Raw genomic sequence first — 21,558 nt, 5'->3', positions numbered from 1 at the left:
ACTCAGCATCTGACTATCTGACGGTTTTGTTGACATTCCCTTTAGCGCAGCAATGTCCAATGGATACATAATGTGACCCCATAGAAATAGATAGGTAGTAGAAGTGGCGTAGAGACGAGGTTGATTGCAAACCCGGAAGTGACGTCACGAGTTGTAGCGTCCATAGTAACATGGCTTGGTTTGGCATAGAAATAGGATAGTTTTGAGCGTATTTAGGTGTATTTAACGTATGGATGCTGTAAAAAGGAACAACAGTTGGGGGCCGCAATGTTTCGCTTACGGATGCTTCAACTACAAGCTGAAAAACAAAGGAATTTCGTTCTGCAAGTGAGTGAAAATGAAATTTCTATAAAAAGAAAAAAAATAATAATTTGTTTTGCGATGTTTTAGCAACTAATTTTCGTCCTGTTTTCGATCTTCGACTGTGTATAAGTACGTTCTAGCTGTTCTTCATTAAAGAATTATATGTGCCATGTTCTTCAAGATTGTCACTCGTGTTGTTGCTGCAGTTGGCCATCTAGCCCTTTTCGATTTGGAACACGAGATCATAACCCGAGATGGTATTGAGAACCATACCATAGACCTCATCAGAACCATACTAATATCTTCCTATCTGTCCGTTTACACCATATCACTCGCCTACAGAATGATGACTTGATGAAGAGTTTTCTTCGATCAAAACTGAATCGCAGTGTAATTTTTGCAGGTCAATGAGGTTAGAAGTTTCAAAAAATTCCATCGCATTCAAGTCATCATATGGTTGACTAATTAATCAGCTTTCATTGTTTTACTGGCTATAACAATTGCACACTCAATGTTGCTGTAAAAGTAGTGGAATATCTTGTTCAAATTTCGGTGGTTGTATATTAACTGGAAAATTAGTTTAACAACGCCGCCAAAAAAGGAAATTTTAAATGATGAGAGTGATGAGGACAATTTAAATTTGGCATTATTATTGAAAAATAATTATTAATATTAAAGTGTTGGACTATACACAGTGTTACCTAATCCTCTACAATTTCTGATTTAGTCCAATTCCGATCACCAATTAAGTATGATCATTCTTTATGAATGTTATTTTTTTCACGTTTGAAGATTGGTTACAATCACACTCAAAAGATAATTATACTATGTATTTGAATTTTCAATCTTAAAGAGCTGTCATTTCTATTATTCATAACATTTTTAGACTCTGAATAAATATACATCAATAGTGGTGTATTTAATTGCAATTGTATGTTTTGGATTATAAAAAAATTATAATCCAAAGCATATCTGATCTTGAAAGTTGAGGTTTTTGGACTTGTCCGACTTCACATAGCGCCGAAAGATGACGTGAGAGTGAAGTAGTTGTCTTCTAAAACATATTTAGCCACAAAGTATTAGAATTTCGTCGAATACCGGAAGAAAATCGACGAAAAACGAGCAAAAATTATTCATATGGTACGGAACTGTGTCAGAGGCTACAACTCGTGACGTCATCAGTGACGTCACGACCCGGTGACCGCGGGGCGCAATGCTATTGCCTCCTTTGGGCACTTCTAAACCTATCTATTTCTATGCGTGACCCCAGTCTCGACTGGAGCACCTTAAAATGCGGTGTGTCTTGGATATGAAAAACTTTTTAAAATGTCATTTATTGAAGGTGCATTTTATAATGCAGTGCACTTTTTAGTGCGGAAAATAGGGTATATTTCACAAGGGGCACATCACTGAAAAAAGGTTCAGAACTAGTGGCCCATAAAATGCTAAATATTATTGCGCCGATCTTTGTGATGTTTTCAAAGGGTGATGTAGGCAGAAGTAGAGATATCCACATACATTTTGTTGACTGCAGTTTTCCAACATTTGAAGTGATGTTAGCTTTTTTTAAATGCACATGTTGTGGTTTAGTCTGCTAACGCAGTGTCCTCAGTTCTCATTATTTACAAAAGTTTGACATGTTATACAATGCCACACAAAAACAGATTCACTTTAAAGATGTGGAAGACTGTCGCATGCAAATAGTGACATATTCGTCACACATAAACCAGCAGGCCTTTCACATTCTTTTCAATAAGTCCATGATTGGCCGTTGCCCATAAGACGGTCCATCAATCAATCCAAATTCACACCACTGTTTCTTTCTGTTTTAGAGAAAACCAATATACGGGGGCAGGGGCTGGGGGGGTTCACATGGCCCTCTTTGTCAACAGGTCATGAAAAACTATTTTTTTACAGTACACGGACACACACATACACACACACACACACACACACATGCACGCACACGCACACATGCACGCGCACACACACACACACACGCACACACACGCACACAGACACACTTTTGTTCAATCCCACACATTGCCCCTAGGAAAAGCAAGTTGGGCAGCATGCCATGTTTTTGTGTTTTCTTTTGTCAATTTGTGTAGTTGTGCGTCATGTAGAACAGATACGGATTGTTTTTCAGCATTTTTGGCCACGACATTTATCTAGGAGCAGACTGTGCTGAGCGGTTGTGCCTTTTCGGCAGCATGAATATGCCAATAATGTTTTTGAATGGGAGGAAATTCAGTGCTATTTGACTGTCATCGCTGGACATCTCTGGGGCCATTGTGCTTTTTTTTTGCGCTTGTAATGGGCAGCATCTTTACAGCCCCGCTTTGTTCAGCGGAAAGGTCGGTGCTCTTGGACAGTCTGCGGCTGGATGGATGCATGGCCTGAGGAGCCCGCAAATAGAAGAAAGGTGCGTCCGCACAGAGCGCCGATGCCTATCTGTAACTGTCACAGCTTGGAATCGAAGCAGATTTATGCGGGACAGAAGATGTGAGACAATCTCATTTCATCAATGGATGGTACAGCTGCGTGTTTGCTTTTAACATTTAGCTTGTAGTAGATGTGCACATTCCACCATGACGTCGCTGATCCACTGCTGAAAAGGACGCTTTGATCCTCTCCTCTTTCAACTAGAACTGCTTCATTTCACAAAGAGGGTACAGTAAGTGCTGAAGAATGAATGACTCTGTGTCTTTGTGTTGTCATGTTATTTGTTATTTAGTTGTTTTTTTTTTTACTTCTATATGGCGCCGCGAGAGTGGCTGCCCTTCCAGCAGCTCCTGTATTTTGTTTTTCTACTTCTTTCTTTCTTTTCCTCTTCCTTTCATAACTTTGCTGCTGTGAAATGTAAATTTCTCCACTGCGAGACGAATGAAGGTACATCCAATCCAATCCGATCCAATCCAATCCAATCCAATCCAATGCCTCATATCCTCTTAAGACATCTAAGAATAGATAAAAACTCCTTTTTCTCAATTTATGCAGACATAACTTCTGTTGTCAATCATTCCTTCAGAAATAAGATTGAATTGTATCGAACTTTAAAAATGTCAGTGCAACATGCACAAGGAACAAGGACATAATCCACTATAGCAGTATAAATCCATGTCGGAAGCACCTGGTCTGGATCTAGGAACCCCATGACTTAAATGCGACTCTGGTTTTATGTGACCCCGAAAACTGACATTTAGATTTACATTCACTCTTGTCTTTTTTTGCCCCACAGTTGGTTCTAACGCCAAGGGAGAAAGAATCTTTCCAAAAGAGCCACGATATATATATATATATATATATATATATATATATATATATATATATATATATATATATATATATATATAGTAAAGTCTCGTTATATATATTCAAGGGAGTCCGAAAAAATATCGATATAACCGGGACTATCGATATATCCGAATGTCTCGTGCATAGAAATAGTATCGATATACTATCGATATATCCGACCCTGGCATGTCCGTGCGTGCATAGAAATAGTATCGATATAACCGGGACTATCGATATATCCGACCCTGTTTGCATGTAATTTTCTCCGTGCGTGCATAGAAATAGTATCGATATAACCGGGACTATCGATATATCTGATATCGATATAACGAGACTTTACTGTATATATAAAAAGCTGGAGCCCACAGGCAGGTTCAGGTGACTGAGCTTTCCCTTTCCCTCTGGAAGCTAAAACATGGCTGTGGGTTCTGAACCCCCCCAAAGTTTTATTAGAGCACTGCCTTTTTAACAGGAGGGGAAAGCACTGTGAAAACGGCTTCCTCCACAGGAGTGTTCCCCAGCAGTAAATATAACAAGGATTGGGTTATAATGACATGATCTGGCATCAGGCAAATGTCATCGGGAATTGCAGAGGATTATGCTAAAAAAAACCACTGTATTTCATAGAGTATCAAATTCTATTGTACTTTCTCAACAAATAAGTGAATGGGCAGCTTTCACATAGTGTACGTTAATCCCACAACCATGTGTGCTTGCTTTAGCGCCAATTTAATGCCTGACATTATTGTCTGCAAAGGCTTAGAGGAAACTGAGGTGTATGCAATTTTCCAAGATCCCCTTTTTTCCCCTTTGGTTTTAATTCATGCACGATCCCATGGCTTCAGGTGGAGTGTCTGTGGTAGTCATGTATTAATGACCTACAGTTTGCAAGCCTTATGATACAAAGAAGCTCTGTCAGCTCTGCACTATGAATCAGAATACAAGGGCATGTAAACGTGTGACAGTAGCAGTAAAAACAAACAGCATTTCTCCACTCTGGAAAAAATCTTACACTGCGAAATGGCAGTGATGGGAAGTGATCCATGTTAAGTTTCCAAACCGTGTTGTGGCAACCAACCAAGGAAAATGGCAACGGGATAAAATAACATATCTGTAGTGAGACAGTAACCAGCCAACAGTTTATTGCATGTGCCGTGTGTGCCGCATGTGTGTGAGGTTTCTGAACATACAGTCGGTGCTTGTATGTGCCAACATGATGTACACAATAATTTATACGGTATGTTTGCTCGTTAAATGTATTCATGTAGCCTAATGGGATTCACTTCCCATTTAAGAAACTCTCCATTTGTGATTACTATACATAAAAGCAATGAAGCGGATACCAAACATCACATAATACTTTGCCGGTACATTAGCGTACAGACGTATGATTTGTTTCACAAATTGGTGACAGGACATTCTCTGATGAAGCATACACAAACAGCTCAGCAAATGAATGGATGGCGTGTGTAAATTTCATCTCAACCATATGCAATGGATCACCCACACTCCACCTCGTGATTGTTTTAGATTTAATGGACTGTGCTGCAGTCAGGTTGAAACATGTGGGTTGTTTGTGTATTACTGTGTTTTCACGAGTACATATTTGTTTGAGCAGAACGCCATGTTACGGAAGGGCTCTCGGCCTGGCAGGCGCTCATCATTGAATCTCATCTCTGAAATTTCTTGTTGAGCGTTGCAAAGGCAACGCAATAAAGGGAAATGCACGTGTTTGTCTGGGTGTATATTGCAATGACTAAATGAAATGACATAACCTAACCCTTGGAGTGGTCTAATCAATTCATGGCAGATGATAAGTGTCGAATATTGCTTTCCAATGAGGCATCATTTAAAAACAACATTAGTGTTTGGTTACATTAACTCATTCACTGCCATTCCCGAATTTATTTGGGAATTGAAAAGCATGACGTAGAGCGCCATTCACAAATTGTTTTTTTTCCTGCAAGACCTTACTTCAACCTTTTTTTTTGTTTTTGCATTACGACACTACCTCACTTTACATACGTCACTACTTCACTTTACATACGACACTACCTCACTTTACATTCAGAAATTAAATGTATTGTCTGTCTTTTTTGCCACAGTATAAGTGCCTTGCATGCTGGGTCCGAGAGGACATTAATTTCATCTGTGCTGTATGTCATGCATATTAGCATATTTGACAATAAAGATGATTTTGACTTTTGTTCGGGTTTTGGTTTTTCTTGTGGGGGTTTCAGATAAAGCACTGGTCAGACCTCTGGCAACGCTCTCCCCCTCCCTCGCAAGGTGGCCTTTTGTATAGCCACCCCCATTTCACGCTCAGATAACTCCAGACCCATATAACTTTGGAATGAACTATTTTTTTCCGATGAAGAGAGTCTACGTATTCTTACGCTCCATTGAATGTCTATGTAGTCCGAAAACTCAATATTCTGTAGGTCTGGCCATTTGAGTGAAAATGACAAAAAAACAAAAACTCTGGCACTGGAGTGGACACATTTTTGCGCATCGTCTGGCAGTGACTGAGTTAAATAAGCACAATGTCAAGGATGATAATCACGATGGCAACCCCTGAAGGGGAAACCCGAAAGGAAAGTCAGTCAAGAATTATCTCCAAGCAAGCAATCCTGAAGAGGCTTGAAATAAAAAGTTATCGCCATGATCATGATACTCTACTGTTGACCATAATTTTCAGACCATTAAATACATCTGATAAAAAAAATATATATATAAAAAGTAAACGCTAAATTTCACCATCTAAATACATTTGTACACACGTTGGTCGCTTTGCAGATGGATGAGTTATAACATGGGTTGGTGGATTTACCTTAACCATCAGCAGCTACTTTTTTTCCTCGAGCCAAACAATGTAGAATACAGCTTGTTAGACAGTAGTGTCTCAGAACCTCTCAGTCTCCTTCACACTAGGGCAATTCACTGACAAACCCACCACACAACAGTGTCGCCTTTGAAAACGTGTTTATTACAGGTTGGGGACATGTACGGACACAACTAATTCCAAACACGTTTTCTCCAAAATCGACAGGGCACATAATAAATTGGGTTACCCTGTCTATCCACAGAGTTCCAAAATCATGAATGCTCTTCTGATGGATCCGCTTGACAGACTGATGTTTGGCCGACACATTGCTGATATAGAAGAAAGGCGGACATACCTGAGGACGGCATGCAGACTGCCTAAATAAAAGTGGATGCCAAGAATTGATGTCATTTGAATGTCTCTTATTTCTCCCTAAAGTCAGATATCCTCACATTTTGAAAGGAAAGATGGCTTTTCAGTGTTGTGCTCCTACAGACTGAGACTCTCTTCAGCTCTGTTTCTCAGCCAGTGTGCCAGGGCAGATTAGTTTGAATCCTGAGCTCTAACGGTGTGCAGCGGGATATTATCAAATTCCACTTAATTTTGAAATCTAAAACAACATATAGATTCATCCATTATGAAAAATCTTCTTCTTTTCCTTTCGGTTTTTGCCTTCAGGGGTCGCCACAGCGAATCAATGTCCTCCATCTAACATCTAATTTTGTGCATCCTCTTCTCTCACAACAGCTACCTTCATGTCCTCTTGGACCACATCCATAAACCTCCTCTTCAGTCTTCCTCAAGGCTCAGCATCCTTCTCCCGATGTAGTCACTTTCTCTCCTCTGGACATGTCCAAACCATCTCAGTCTGGCCTCTCTGACTTTCTCTCCAAAGCCTCTAATATGAGTTGTCCCTCTAATGTACTCATTCCTGATCCTATCCAACCTGGTCTCTCCCAAAGAAAACCTCAACATCTTCAGCTCAGGTACCTCCAGCTCTGCTTCCTGTCTTTTCTTCAGTGGCACTGTCTCCAGTCCAAACATCATGGCTGGTCTCACCACTGTTGTATACACTTTTCCTTTCATCCTAGCTGAAACCCTTCTATTACACATCACACCTGACATTTTTCTCCAGCCGCTCCAGCCTGCCTGGACCCGCTTCTTCACCTCTTTTCCACACTCTCCATTGCTCTGGACAGTTGACCCCAAGTACTTAAAATCCTCCACCTTCTTTAGCTCTTCTCCCTGGAGCATCACTCTTGCACGTCGATCCCTCTCATTCACACACATATTCCGCCTTGCTGTGACTGATCTTCATTCCTCTCCTTTCGAGGGCATATCTCCACCTCTCTAGTTTCTCCGCCACCAGTTCCCCGTTCTCGCTACAGATCACAATGTCATCTGCAAACATCATGGTCTAAGGAGATTCTTGTCTAACATCGTCTGTCAGCCTGTCCATCACCATAGCAAATAAGAAGGGGCTCAGAGCTGACCCCTGGTGGAGGCCCATCTTTACCTTGAATTCCTCCGTCACACCGACAGCACACCTCACAACTGTCTTAAAGTCATGATACATGTCTTGCACCGCTCTGACATACTTTTCGGTCACTCCAGACTTCCTCATGCAATACCACAGCCCTTCTCTGGGCACTCTGTCATATGGTTTCTCCAGATCTACAAAGACACAATGCAATTCCTTCTGACCTTCTCTGTACTTCTCTATCAGCATTCTTAAAGCAAACACTGCATCTGTCGTACTCTTTTTTGGCATGAAGCAATACTGCTGCTCACGAATGTTCACTTCTGCTCCTAGTCTAGCTTCAACTACTCTTTCCCAGAGTTTCATTGTATGGCTCATCAACTTTATTCCTCTGTAATTAGTACAACTCTGCACATCTCCTTTGTTCTTAAAAATGGGCACGAGTACACTTCGTCTCCATTCTTCAGGCATCTGTTAACCATCTAAGATCTTGTTGAATAACCCAGTCAGGAACACCAACGCCACCTCTCCAAGACACTTCCATACCTCAATTGGTAAATCATCAGGCCTGAGTGCCTTCCCCCCTTCATCCTCTTCAGCGCCCTCCTCACTTCCTCCTCGCTAATGTTTGCTACATCTGGGTCCACAAGTCACGTCTTTACTCTTTGTTCCTTCTCATTTTCCTCATTCATCAATTCTTCAAAGTACTCATTATGAAAAATAAATCCATTTATGGTATTATTAATAGTGGTGAAGTAATTGATGGTTGCACCTCAACATTACGTTCACATCAGGTAAAATCTCCGCATTCTGATGCCAAACCCTCTTGGTTACTCCAATACCATGTCCCCGATATTTTACATTGTAGGCTCTGTGCGTGTGTATGTGTGTGTGTGTGTGTGTGTGTGTGTGTGTGTGTGTGTGTGTGTGTGTGTGTGTGTGTGTGTGTGTGTGTGTGTGTGTGTGTGTGTGTGTGTGTGTGTGTGTGTGTGTGTGTGTGTGTGTGTGTGTGTGTGTGTGTGTGTGTGTGTGCACGTATATCCGTGTGTTGGAAAATATAAACTCTGGGGACCAAAGTTCAAGTGACACAAAGCAGATCCAACCAATGCTGTCTCATGACTTCAATGGCTGTGTTTGACAGAACTCATGAGGCATACACAGTACATACAGTACATATACACATATACATATACACATATACATGGATGGGTCTTCAAATCAGATTTTACAAGGTGTAGAGTGATCTGTGTGTGTGTGTGTGTGTGGGTGTGTGTGTGTGTGTGTGTGTGTGTGTGTGTGTGTGTGTGTGTGTGTGTGTGTGTGTGTGTGTGTGTGCGTGTGCGTGTGCGTGTGTGTGTGTGTGTGTGCAAGTGTGCGCTTGCGTGCGTGTGTGTGTGTGTGTGTGTGTGTGTGTGTGTGTGTGTGTGTGTGTGTGTGTGTGTGTGTGTGTGTGTGTGTGTGTGTGTGTGTGTGTGTGTGTGTGTGTGTGCGTGTGTGTGTGTGTGTGTGTGCGTGCGTGTGTGTGCGTGCATGCGGGGTTCGGGGGTGTAAGAGACTCTTGGAAGTTATGGAGACGTGTCCTTTTTTAACTTTAATGTAGGTGCTGAATAATTTTCAGAGCATATCTAATCAGCACTTTCATACAAAGATTATTTTCAATACAATATTTGCATTATATAACTAAGAGGAAATTTGGCATGTGAACATTTGAAATGAATGTTATATGGTGAAATGGGTGAAAGCCATTTGGCTCTAGTTAGATGAGATACATTGTACTGTATTGACAAGAGTATTTGGCCACCCGATCACTGAACTCACAGAGTATGGAAATGGAAGAAAATGAGAAATTGATCCGAACTTTTGCAGCCAGAACACCTTCCTTTACTTGGCAGACTTTTCTTGGAGTGTTTCTGTGGAAATATTTTTTTCTTTTATACAGACAGCATTTGTAACTCAAGTCAACTCTACTCAACTTTCAAATTTATGAAGCACTTTAAAACAACCATCCGTGTATATTAAGTGCTGTACACGGATCAAACATCACATATGCAATAACAAAGCTACAAATTAATTATAAAGACTGGAGAAGGTACTAAACAGTAAAACATGTCTACCTACCTACTTTGTTCTTTATACACTCCGTTTTGACGCTGCTTCATCCAAACAATAATGCAAAACACACACACACACACACACACACAAACAATAATGCAAAACACACACACACACACACACAGTCATTGAACTGAAGTTTTTCTGGAGACACGGATGTATCCCACAACATGGCGTCACATATGATGACAGCTTTGTGCGACTTTTGATTGTTTGTGAATTGTTTTATTGTCGAGGTTTTCAGTTCAACCAAAACATTCACTGATATTCAAGTGAAGTCTTCCACTTGCCCGAGAATATAAATGCTCTTTCCCAACTATTCCCAATCTTGAAAGTTATTCTCCGTAAAGCAGAAAGTAGCCTACTGTAACTGATTGACACACACAAATAAGGCCAATTGACATTTTCTTTCCACTTCAGCATAAGGATATTTTTTTCCAACAAGCTGCAGCTTATAAAATTTCTCACACTCGTGCTAACGTTCATTCGGGGGCCATCATAGCATGCTCTAGGTCAAAGAATTCAAATGCAGCAGGATTTGCCAGTGTGACTTCTTGTTACTTTTGCATAGGATTTCCATTTTGCATACATCTATTTAGCTTAGGCGTGGCTCAGTGGTCAGAAGATCACATTGGAACCAGCTTCAGCCACCCTTCCCTTCTTGCATCCTGGGAAGGTTTTCAGGGCACCAACCTGCCTTCTGTTGGATGTTTTTGTCAGTCATTTGTTTACATATTTATTTACAATTATGTTTATTTGCTTTTATTTGTTTTTGGACAGTGCGGTTGTTTTCCTTCCCAAATTCTTTAGTAGATATAATGTATGGGTAGGCAGTGTCTTTTCTCAAACCTTGTGGAGTTCATGACTGTGGGTTGTCACAGAATTAGAAGAGAGTAGACCATTAAATCAAACTCAATTAACAACACGACGTATAAAATTTCTTTTCGTGGCTGCAGTAGCTGGGCTCGTGCCACTGGAGAAGGCAAAACTCCAACTTGACTTGCATCAGCCTGGTCAACTTATCCTGGGTTTAACTAAACCTTCCCGTTGATTTCTTCAGTAACCTGCAAGTTCTCTTCCAAACTACAAAGTCCCACCTCATCCTGCTGTTATAGAGCTACTTCTCTTTCACTGTAATCGTGACCATCTGAAATGTTTTCCAAGTCCAATTGACTATAAAGCAATCACTGTGATGTGTCCCTTGGCTCCATCCCAATTCCAACATTACTGCCTGTTATTCCCCAATTTCCAGCTATTCCCGTCTTTCCACAAATGATCAAGAACAGAAGGAAAACATGAGAAAAAAAGCAAAAGCAAAATGTAAATGTTTAAACTTTTCCATTCAATATCCAAATTGGCCAAGACTGGCACAGAGCTGAGAATCAGCAGCAGTCCTGACTAAGGCTCATCTAAATGAATCCCAGTTGTAGTTTAATGGCATGAGCCTTGACATTCAAATAATGAACAGCCCCTGTGTTACACGGGCAAACACGCAAATTCACACACACACAGCCTGTGGTGCAGAGACATCACAGCCACAGTGGACACCTACTCACAGACACACACAAACACACACTCACTCACACACGCACACACACACGCGCACGCACACATGCACACACACACATGCACACACGCACGCACGCGCACGCACGCACGCACACACACACCCCTCACTCCCACACGTCCACACACACACACACACACACACACACACACACACACACACACACACACACACACACACACACACACACACACACACACACACACACACACACACACACACACACACACACACACACACACACACACACACACACACACACACAAAAACATATTTCTCTCTTTGTGGCCAGTGTGTAGCATATGTCACACTGCTACAGAATGTTGTGACAGGTCGAAAAGCAGCGGTGACGTCACGACTGCAGGTAGACTAAGATGGTGGCACAATAAACACGTTGACAAAGCAACTCTTCTCTCTTTCCTCCACACATAACATTGGCGACGAAGATGGACTTCTACACAGCTCCCTCCCCTCGTTTCTCGCGCTTCCGGGTGAGCCACCAGTCCCGTGGTCCCGCTGGTATGACTCTTTCACGACATATCTGACGGCGATCGGACTAAACGAGACAAGCGACGCACGGCGAACACTATGCTAATGCACAGCTTGGGAAGTGAGGGGCAGCGCATTTTTCGGACACTCGGATCCGCGCAGAAATACAAAGATTGTGTCGCTTTGTTGGACAGACATTTCGCCCCACCGCAGAGCGTGATTGTCCGGCGGATTGCCTTCCGTCAACGACGGCAACGAACAGGTGAGTCGGTACACCACTACGTTGCCAATTTGAGGTGTTTAGCGGGCCTCTGTAAATTCGGCCGCTTGGAGGAGGAAATGATAAGAGATCAATTAGCGGAGCACACGATTGATCCCAAGCTACGGGAGAAACTGTTATTGTCCCATGACGACCTCCCACTATCAAAGGCTGTGGAAATGGCGTTCCAATTGAAGAACGCAGCACAATTAACGGCTCGGTTCGTGAACCCACCCACACCTTCACACTCTCCCGCATTAGCACAGATTGTTGATCCAACCCGTCTACGCCCAGACGCCACCTCCAGTTACGAATGCACCTCTAAATACGACGGTGCCGACATAAATGTGGCCAGACGTCAAGGGGCCAATGCACGCACGCCTTGTGCCAACTGTGGGTCTGCCTCGCACCCCACACGTGCGCCCACTTGCAGATCCACCAGACAACGATGCCAACGCTGAGGGAAGATGAATCACTTTGCCAGAATGTGCCGCTCTGCTCCCACCTCCACCTACGAGGGTGCCGAGGTAAATGTCGTCAGACAGCAAGGGGCCAACACACGCAGGCCTTGTGCCAACTGTGGGTCTGCCTGGCACCCCACACGCGCGGCAACTTGCAAAGCCATTGGACAGAGATGCCAGCCCTGCGGAAAGAGGAACCACTTTGCCAGGATGTGCCGCTCTGCTCCCATGTCAACATACCTGTCACGCCGCTCACCAGACCAGCCGAGCCAAAAGTCGGACCGACCACCTTCTGTCTGGCTGACGGGTCGCTTTGGCATGCACGCCGCCTAAGGAGAGTGGCATCACCGTCCCCCTCGAACGACAGGGCAGTTGCAGATATGGGCTTCTCAGGCAGACTACTGACGTCCCGTCACACATCCGAGAACACCGGTGGGACGCCTTGAAGAGCGTGGTGAACCAGCCGTGCCCGTGGGGCCAGAGCCTCGGCCAGCTCGCGTTCGCCTTTGTCCTCGGTATTTGGACAATTAAATCACCGATTTTGAATCTTCAGACCCTAGCCAGTGCTTAGCCTATCGCGTGGCAGAATAACCCACACGGCTAAGCAGGGAAACCGGCAGTCTACCCGGTTTTCCTTGTTTACAGAGTTTTTCTGTTTCCTTCAGGGAGGAGGGGTAAATGTAGCATATGTCACACTGCTACAGAATGTTGCGACAGGTCGAAAAGCAGCGATGACGTCACGACCGCAGGTAGACTAAGATGGTGGCACAATAAACACGTTGACAAAGCAACTCTTCTCCTCTCATTCCTCCGGACATAACAGTGTGACTGGATCGTGGAACGGGTGCTTGAAGTTGGGCTTGTTTTCACCCGAACCATGTGTTTTGGGGATGACTGGTAACTGTGGAGGGAGGACCTGTTCACATATCTCGCTGGCTTCTGACAGCAGCCTCCAGTGGCCACACCAGTATCCAGTGACTTGTACTTTCCCTGATAAAGGGCTTACCACCCCTTACCAGCAGGCTGAGCTGTACAATCTAAGCTGTGCCCCCTACTTCCCTTCCCTTCAATTCCCTTCCCTTCATGAGCTCTCAATAACTCATAAATACTTTCATGGGATCCCATTAGCCATACATCATCTGAACACTGCAAGCATGTATGAACTCAGCAGAGGCTGAAATCCACTTTTTCTTGCCTCGATAAACTTGCTTAATGGGCCTTTGGCAATTTTGTTAATGAGGATTAGCACATGTTGAAGCCCTTGTTCTATACGCATCGGGTAATGCATTCAATTTCGGGGCGGGGGGGATAAGTGCGCAACACAAACTATGAAAAGTGATACCATAAAGGGAATCTGTTAAATTTGGCTTTATTACTCATTACATTATTGCCTGGTGGAAAATGTTTCCATATTCAATGCGTATGGAGTGAGTAAATTGACCACAAACTCTTAAACACTGTTGTTAATGGTATGACCAGTCAGTTTTATCTGCCATTGAAATAATGTTGACAGGAAAGTCAACCAAAAAAATCCATTGTGATTTAAATACCCTGAAATCTGTCGGACAGTAATGTTGTTTTGCACTTGTGAAATCATTAATTAATGAACAAAAGTGTTAAATTAGAATTAATTTAGATTTATAAATCTTCACATCTCTGATTTCTGCCGTGATTCGACCGCGGTTTACACAGTACACAGAGGCTACATGTGTCACGAATGCATAGTGGTGGTGGAACCTCAATAAACAGACAGGAGAGAGGAGCGGGCTGTATTTGAAAATTTGTATTAAATAAAGTTGGCACGAACAAAATCTAAAACATCAAAGTCATCAGAGCAAAAAGGTACAAAGTAACAAACAAAACATGACTAAAACATGACTGAAAACAAATCAAACCAGATAAGGTGAAACAAACCTGACAGGGTGACCTGAATGGTCGTCCAGGGCGTCCTTTTAACTGCCACTGATTAAAACGACCAACAGCTGTGCAGCTGCAGGCAGGGCCCTACAGTGCCACTCGTTGGTCGCAAACCAAAACGTGACAACATTACGATGAGCCTTTGAAGGTATTGATGGGCCCACCGTGCAAATTGTCTTTCACCACTTTGAAAAACCACATGGGGGCAAATTGCGCCGGAGACAATGTCAGAAGAGTGAAAATGCGGCCTTCCGGGAACGCAACCTGTGAAATAGGACACAGACATCATCTGCTGAAGGGAGAATTGCGGCTCTCTATTACAGATGGCACAATGGTCGTCCAGTAATTGCAGGTTTTTTTGTGGTTATTTGGGACTACCTCTCCCCACTGAAAAAAGTGACAAAACTCGACGTAGGATAACCCTTTGACCCCCCCCCCCCCCCCCCCGCCCCCACACACACATATCTTTGTATTTGTATATGGATATAATGTGGGCATACAGTTGAATGTGAACCAGGATTTAACTGTTCCACAATATGTTACCACCCTATGTTGGTGTAGGTCTGAGACCACGTGCAGTTAGCCAAAGACCAGTCGCATGCAGGACTAAGCTGGATGGAAAAGGTTCTCTCTATGATGTTGTTGTCTCTCTGATCATTGATGTTATTGCATGCAAGAAACATCATAAGTACCAGCATGTTTAAAATGTGTTAACCGTATTTATACTTCACAGGTTTGAAACCACAATTTACCACAATTCATGTATTTACTCAGATCTTGAATAAACATTTGTGAGCAGCAGTATGGCTTCATGCCAAAAAAAGTACGACAGAGGCATTGTTTGCTTTAAGAATGCTGAGAGAGAAGTACAGAGAAGGTCAGAAGGAATTGCATTGTGTCTTTGTAGATCTGGAGAAAGCGTATGACAGGGTGCCCAGAGAAGAGCTGTGGCATTGCATGAGGAAGTCTGGAGTGACGAAAAATTATGTCAGAGCGGTGCAAGACATGTATCATGACTGTAAGACGGTTGTGAGGTGTGCTGACGGTATGACTGAGGAATTCAAGGTGGAGGTGGGACTACACCAGGGGTCAGCTCTTAGCCCCTTCTTGTTTGCTATGGTGATGGACAGGCTGACAGACGATGTTAGACAAGAATCTCCTTGGACCATGATGTTTGCAGATGACATTGTGATCTTTAGCGAGAACGGGGAACAGGTGGCAGAGAAACTAGAGATGTGGAGATATGCCCTGGAAAGGAGAGGAATGAAGATCAGTCGCAGCAAGACGGAATATATGTGTGTGAATGAGAGGGATCCAAGTGCAAGAGTGATGCTACAGGGGGAAGAGATAAAGAAGGTGGAGGATTTTAAATACTTGGGGTCAACTGTCCAGAGCAATGGAGAGTTTGGAAAAGAGGTGAAGAGGCGTGTCCAGGCAGGCTGGAGCGGCTGGAGAAAAATGTCAGGTGTGATGTGTGATAGAAGGGTTTCAGCTAGGATGAAAGGAAAAGTGTATAAAACCGTGGTGAGACCAGCCATGATGTTTGGACTGGAGACGGTGCCACTGAAGAAAAGACAGGAAGCAGAGCTGGAGGTAGCAGAGCTGAAGATGTTGAGGTTTTCTTTGGGAGTGACCAGGTTGGATAGGATCAAGAATGAGTACATTAGAGGGACAACTCATAATTAGAGGCGTTGGAGAGAAAGTCAGAGAGGCCAGACTGAGATGGTTTGGACATGTCCAGAGGAGAGAGAGTGACTATATAGGGAGAAGGATGCTGAGCCTTGAGCTGCCAGGCAGGAGACCGAGAGGAAGACCAAAGAGGAGGTTTATGGATGTGGTCAAAGAGGACATGAAGGTAGCTGGTGTGAGAGAAGAGGATGCACAAAACCGGGATAGATGGAGGACATTGATTTGCTGTGGCGACCCCTGAGGGGAAAAGCCGAAAGGAAAAGAAGAAGACTCAGATCTTGAATAATAAAACCTTGTCCTTCATCAATAGTGCTTTCTGGAAGAGGCGAAGAGGCTTTTGTTTGTGGCATCGAGGGTAACAAGAACTTAACTATGAAGCTGGAGGCCCTGGTAGTGTAGCTGAGGTTTTTAAATTGGAGATGAACATGGTTGGCTTGAAGCAAAGTCCATCCATCCATTTTCCGTACCGCTTATTCCTCATTAGGGCCGTGGGGGTGCTGGAGCCTATCCCAGCCGTCTTTGGGCACCAGGCGGGGGACACCCTGAATTGTCCCCTCTGAAATACCATATATTCTGGTTCATGAAGCACACCCAAAAGTGTTGGTTTTCCTCAAAAGATGACCCTGCGGCGTATACATAGGTGTGCCTTATATATTAAGTAATATTGAGCCACATGTCTCGCAACAACTGTCAGCAGGCAATACTCCATTTCCCCCATTGAAGAAGTTGTGCATTACCAAAGCCTCTACTGTAGCAGTTTAGAAAGATTTTATATATTTATATATTATATTTGGAAAACATTTTTCATTCATTGAAGGTGACTCTTATAGTCCGGTGCACCATGTGTATATGGAAAAAGTGTGAAAATAAACCATTTATAGGGGGTGCGTCTTATACTATGGTGCAGCTTATACACCGGAAAATACGGTACAAAAACAGGAAAAGGTGCCATACGATCTGTATTGTCGTTGTGTACACATGCAAGACAACTTGGCCATGTTTGTCATTCATGAGTGAAACAGGCATCTGTTGGGACCTGACCCGATTCAGGACAATTACGGGGTCCATTTTGAAAAACTTCTTGTCTTCCTCTCCTCAAAAATGAGACAGACGGATGGACCATTCTAAATGCCCATCTCTGCCACAACCGACTGTAGGAGGAATTACAAAACATTTTCCTTATACAGTCTATGGAAGGAATTCTTCGCCACAGTGAACAAACACGTGGAGGACAGGCGGGACATGTTTCCATCAGTCATCAGCAAAACAGGCGCCTGTTCATGATGGACTGGGAGGCCCCTCAGTACTTGACCCGGTTATGACTTTTAAGCTAATGGCCCATCAGTGCTTCTTTCAGTCTATCATTTATTTATTTATTTATTTATTTATTTTATTTTTTTATTTGATGTCATGCATATCAATCAACAAACCGTGCATCCGTCAATGATGGATCTGTCAGTTCTGACAAAATGCCCACCTCTGGTATTTGTTATCACCACTAGGGATGAAACCAGTAGGTTATGTTTACATGCATTTGTTAGTTGGTTTATTAGCTGATAAATCAGCAGCTATCGGGCATAACCGGCACTCTATGAAATTGTGTGGCTGTGAAGCACCAAAAAAAAACAAAACATAGATTGTCTACTTAGAATTTTGCCAACTTTGGTCCACGAAAGCCGCCGTCTTGCTTGTTTTAGAAGGTTGCTTCTCCCAAACAACCTGATTCAAATGACCAGCTCAGCAGGAAACTCAGTAAAATACTTACAATGATTCTGTTGATTTGAATCAGTTGTGCTTGTAAAACAAGCAGGACGGCAGCTTCCTACATCCGGCGTTGCCTAACCCAAACCCTGACAAAGTCAAATTCAAATGATATTTCATAACAATTCATAATATCATCCACAAACCAGAAAATAGCCCATTATGTATTTTTACACGATTTATTTCTTTCGCTTTTGAACAGGGAATTCATAATTATTTTTTTCTTTACAATTTCATTTCATTAACTCACATCAGCCTCTTTTAACCTGGATGTAACCCATGGTTTGAGCAAAGACAAGGGAACACAATTTCTATCCATTATTGTTCAACAGATCTATTCTTAATGCTAATATTAATAGAATCATGATGACCTGATTTGTAGTTATACTGCGAGTTTTTCCAGACAAGGTGTTTCTCCCCTTGTATGTCTCCAGATATATGGTAATTGTCTTATCTGACAGGAGCTTGCTCCAACTCAACCGTATCAGCCCGGACACAGCAGTCCTTGCCGGGAGGGCGTCAAACCACTCGCAGCCTTCTCCCAGGGGTATTCTGCTCGACGCTTGTTGGTGGATACGGTATCTAAGCATGGCAGGGCTGGGAAAACTGAATGAGTCAGATGCAGAGGAGATGAAGGAAGGAAGGAAGGAAGAAAGGAATAAACAAAGAAAGAAAGAAAGAAAGAAAGAAAGAAAGAAAGAAAGAAAGAAAGAAAGAAAGAAAGAAAGAAAGAAAGAAAGAAAGAAAAAGAAAGACCGAAAGAAAGAAACGAAGAAACAAAGAAACGAATAAAGAAAGAAAGAAAGAAAGAAAGAAAGAAAGAAAGAAAGAAAGAAAGAAAGAAAGAAAGAAAGAAAGAAAGAAAGAAAGAAAGAAAGAAACAAGTAGAATACAAATAAAACATATTAAGAATGACAGGGTGAAAGAAAAACAGGGGAAGGCAAAGTTTTGAACAAAGAGGCAGAAAATGTGGGGACTCACAGAAGGGATTGGGTCAAGGAGGCTCAGCCAGGGGGAGATACATTTCCCTTGTTTTTGACGAGCGAGTTGATGTTTTTTCTTTCCCTTGCTTCCCTCCTTTTTTTTTGACAAAGTCAGTGGAGACCGGATCTCTCGAGTGAAACCACCTGGTGTGTTGCCTTCCCTTCCTACACCATATTCCATCCATATATGCACTAAGTGACCAACTCTCTTGCTGGCAACATGCCAGGTCACCTTGGCAACCCCACCACCTCTCAACACGAGAGGAAATATACTACCCATTCTTATCTCTTTATTTTCTGCTGACGGTGCTCTTTGTAAATGTCTCTGTATGTGTTCAAGCATGTGTGTATTTTGCTCAACTCATCCTGTATCAATTTTTGAGGCTTGGAGCTTCACATAGTGTGTGTTCCCCTGATCAGCACAATGCCAGAGAGTGGGGAGAGTGTGCAGCTTGCTTTAAGTGGAACTTTAAGAGTCACACAACATGCAGCTGGTCTTTATTACTTCCCCTTCGGTTCATTGAAGCATAATTACATTCTGACTTCATCCCAACCTTAGCGTGACCTCTGCTCTCCTGTCAGACACGCTGGCTGCCCGCCCCCCCACACACACACCACACACAATCATGTATGTCTGCCAGCGCGCAACCCCAAGTATCACACCTTTTTGTGCAGACGCAAGAGTGCAAAATGCGCTCACGAAAGAGAGAGATTCCCGCCTGCAAACAGGCAGACGTTTAGCCTCAGTCTAAGCTGAGATCATAACGCCCAATATAATAGTGTAAGTGAGCCCAAACACAAATTGGGCTGGAAAACTCTGTTGCATGATAAGACGTGTGTGTGTGTGTGTCTGTGTGTGTGTGTGTATGTGTGCCTGTGCGTGTGTGTGTGCGTGCTCTCGTTTATATGTGGTTATGGGGACAAAAACCTGTTTACACAGTCACGTCCTGGGGACCATTTGACGTATGAGGACAAAAAACCTGGTCCCCATAAAGAAAACATAAAAACGTTTCAGAAAGGGTGGTCCCCAGAAGTGATGATCCGAAAAGTGGTCCCCAGAAAGCATATAAACGCGTGTGTGTGTGTGTGTGTGTGTGTGTGTGTGTGTGTGTGTGTGTGTGTGTGTGTGTGTGTGTGTGTGTGTGTGTGTGTGTGCGTGTGCGTGTGCGTGTGTGTGTGTGTATGTGCGTGCGTCTGTGTGTGTGTCTACGTGTTTTGTGTGTGAGGCTTGCCGGATAGAAATGGGGCCCGGCGACCCCTTTCTTCCCGGCCTGTTTTTTCCTGTCGTCCGCCGCTCTAATTGGAAACGGTCGCCAATCAGTCTCAAACAATGACTTTTTACTGTCACTTTTCCATCCTCCGCCTCTTTGTTGTTTTCTCCTCAGCACTACTCTTTCTCAAAAGGGGCAGAGCTTTCTCTGCTTCCCGGTGTTTAGCTATGTGATGTTATGGGTTTTCCAGCTATTCATCACTGTTTTTTTTCTTTCCTTATGTTCTAATTATCAGACTGGGTTTTCCTCACGTCAAAACAGCTGAGGTATGTTCTTCAGTAGGCCAACACGAAGCAGCCCATCGCCTGCAACAACTCAATAAAGGCGGGAAGGTTTAACTGAGATTTACAAAAGGTTGCGCTGATCCTGTGCCTGTTTTTGTTACCTTAAAACATCAGGCCGCACAACTGGGTTAAGTGGGTGTTGGATTTTCCAGGGCCGCAAAGTAGTTGGACATGGGACGAAGGGTACATAAGGGTTGTTTATGGGGTGATGCTGGACTGGGTGGGCTTGTTAAAGATCATTAGGGCCTCCTGACGTCACTGACCGAGTGTTTGGGAAACACAAAATGTCCCTGTGATGTACCGATGCCATGCAACTCAGCTAACAGCAAATATTTACCAGCACAAAGCCGCACTGCTGGCAAAGCTGAGATCCTGCCGAGCCAAGTAATCTGCTTGATTATTCTTGGTTTATTCCATAACAGCCATTACAAAGATGTTCCCTGCTTCATCATTTCGTTGAAGGAAAAATAGCCATGTGACATCAGTACTGTACTGTACATAAAAAAGTAAGATGTGTGTGCTTGTGCATGTGTGTATGTGTGTGTGTGTGTGTGTGTGTGTGTGTGTGTGTGTGTGTGTGTGTGTGTGTGTGTGTGTGTGTGTGTGTGTGTGTGTGTGTGTGTGTGTGTGTGTGTATGCCTGATTGTCCTTTAGCTTCAAGGAACCATGCGCTGACATCACATGGACTCTTGTATTTCCAGAAAGTAACGTCACTACGTGTTATGAGATCATTATCATACATGGCAGAGATGGAGGGGTACCCTGCCACTGCTCCAATACATCCATCAGTGTTTTCTTCCGTCTTGAAATGAGGTCACTTTTTAAATGGCAACATGAGTCAAACGTTAGCCAGGTTGGGTC

At 43.2% G+C, this 21,558-nt stretch overlaps 1 long non-coding RNA gene across 2 annotated transcripts in view; it reads left to right on the top strand.

Moving 5' to 3' along the window:
* The first annotated feature begins 12,038 nt into the window (after nt 1-12,038).
* LOC148898209 (uncharacterized) overlaps nt 12,039-21,558 on the top strand; it is an 80,122-nt gene continuing 70,602 nt past the window's right edge. For both annotated transcript variants that reach the window (XR_016114975.1, XR_016114976.1), the window contains exon 1: nt 12,039-12,334. This is a non-coding gene — a long non-coding RNA (uncharacterized LOC148898209). The remainder of the gene's footprint in view (nt 12,335-21,558) is intronic.

The sequence above is a fragment of the Hippocampus bargibanti genome, linkage group LG05 (genome assembly GCF_051943395.1).
Source record: "Hippocampus bargibanti isolate YZ-2025 linkage group LG05, ASM5194339v1, whole genome shotgun sequence".
Lineage (NCBI taxonomy): Eukaryota > Metazoa > Chordata > Actinopteri > Syngnathiformes > Syngnathidae > Hippocampus > Hippocampus bargibanti.
This window is presented reverse-complemented; position numbering and strand designations above follow the sequence as displayed.